This window comes from Macrobrachium rosenbergii, chromosome 3, assembly GCF_040412425.1.
Source record: "Macrobrachium rosenbergii isolate ZJJX-2024 chromosome 3, ASM4041242v1, whole genome shotgun sequence".
Classification (NCBI taxonomy): domain Eukaryota; kingdom Metazoa; phylum Arthropoda; class Malacostraca; order Decapoda; family Palaemonidae; genus Macrobrachium; species Macrobrachium rosenbergii.
In genome coordinates, this window is record NC_089743.1 from 36,568,977 (window position 1) to 36,571,476 (window position 2,500).

A 2,500-nucleotide genomic window follows, 5' to 3' on the forward strand; every position below is an offset into this window, starting at 1 on the left:
GAAAATGCAATGGTAGAAAATATTAAAAGTATATATGCATGTATATATATATATGTATATATATGTGTGTGTGTATGTGTATGGATTCAAGTTTACTTTTATACCCATGGAATTTCATTATCTAAATTTAGGCCCGCATTGCACATGGACGGTTCAGTGATTACAGAGAAGACACTTTTGGCCTAGGGGGAAATCATCATATGGCTTCGAAAATGGGTCCTTTTAACCCCCTCCCCCTCCCCTACCCCACTTAGCTACTATTTTACAGCCCCACCACCAAAACTCCGCACGCTCCCAACATAACTGGAACCTTTGATGTGCCGCAGGTAGCATTTAACAAAAGGAGGAGAAATTAGAATGCCCCTAATTGCATCTCTCTCTCTCTCTCTCTCTCTCTCTCTCTCTCTCTCTCTCTCTCTCTCTCTCTCTTTCACTTAATGGTTGTGGTGACAATTAATAAAGCTCTGTTATCATGACATTAGATCTCTGTATTTAATAAAACGCTCATTTCAGTTTTTCTATACGTTATGACAGTTTTATGAAGAAAATTCGTGATTTGATAGATCTTGATAATCAAAAAATATATATTCGATTTGATAGATCTTGATAATCAATAATATTTCAAGCGAAACAGATGTGTTGAGTTAGAAATATCCTTTCTTGCTGTGCTCAAAACCACACACACCTACATATACACACACTCACACACAATCACACACACCTTGATTTTATTTGTACAATCAAATCATGATTTTATTTAAAGCTTGCACAAAGTGGAGAGACCCAATTCCTAACCTGATGAAAAAAAAATCATTCGGTCAATAAGGAAAATGATTAAAAATGCTGTAACTATTGGCCATCTTCCTACACATGAAGAGGATATTCCTGTAGTTGGAAATCTGATTACAACTTATCAGTACAATAATTGAAATATGTTGATAACGAAGACAGATGAGAAATAGTAGCATACAAGCAAAAAATAAACAAATAAATTTCAGAAAATATTTGACACACGGGTTATCATTGCTTTATTGTGGCACTCAGAATATTATCAGTTAATCTTGATGTCTTCCTTAAAAAGTGTATTATGAGGAAAGCAGACCAAATTGCTAGTCCAAATTTTCATGTATGGTAAAAGCTACTGGAATCCTTTTTAATAAATTTTTTAATTTTATAGAATAACAGTTTAATACGTCAATGAAAATGAGTGCCTTAATCATTATCAGATTTATTCTGCTTACTATGGAAAGTGGGTAGAAAAGTAATTGAGAAACACAAGAAAATTAGATTTTGTTTTTGTAAAATTGATTACAATCCCAACATATTTTACGCTTCCATGGCTGTGCATTTTTGCCCTGGAGAGAGAGAGAGAGAGAGAGAGAGAGAGAGAGAGAGAGAGAGAGAGAGAGAGAGAGAGAGAGAGAGAGAGTTAGAGAGACCCATTATTTTAAAATAGAGAGAATGAATGACAGAGGCAAGACTATGTTTTAACAGGAGAGAGAGAGAGAGAGAGAGAGAGAGAGACAGACAGACAGACAGAGAGAAAATAGCTGTCAGAGTCAGTCAAAAAAATTGTTTTAAGAGAGACAGACTGACTGACGCACACACACACATAGAATGGATATCGAAGGTTAGAGACAGACAGACAGACAGAGAAAGAGCAAAGAATGAGCTCCAGAGATAAGATCTGCTTACAGCAGAGGTCATGAATTGCATTAAAGCCTTTTTGTTCCGCTGCTCCTATGAAGCTGAAGGCTCCCACACAAACTAAACACGAGGAGGCAGCTAAGAGAGAAGAGAACACAAACAAAGCCATTTTTTTGCCATTTTTTGCATGACTGAATCCTTTTGTTTATCCTTAAGAAATTTTCTTTTGTTTGTACTTTGTTTACCTTGCTTTGTTTACTTTGCTTTTTTTATCCGGGTTAAGTGAACAATGGGTATTTCGTTGTATTTCATAATTACATTTTTATCTATTTATTTATTAATTCGTTAATTTATTTTTACTTTGTAATAACTGATCTCTTCTTTCTGTATATCCTATTACCTTCTGTTACTTCTTGGAAATGAACACCATATTCTGTAGAAGTTTGGATTTCGAGTCAGTGGCCCCTGTGGTTTGGTTGGCTTGTTTCATATGAATAGGGTTCATTTTCTGAATAACAATAATAATAATTACGTGAAACATCTTTTGGTGAATGTTGCTCCTTTCACATGACTGTTTATGTTCACCACTGCAACAAAGAGCCTTTAGTCCTTCTATTCATATTGCATAAAATGGAAAATTCTTCAGAGAATTTCGTTTCCTTTTACTGAGGAAGATTTCGAGAATGCAGTATCCTCAGTTACCTCAGAGGTATTTGTGGAATGTCAGGTGCTCCGTTATGAAATCTGTCCCTTCAGACTTTCGTGTAATTGACTTTGCTTGTTTAGACTTGCCAGAGTTTCATAAGGACACAATTTTATTTTTAGTTGGTGATACTGAAGAGTATTTATATGT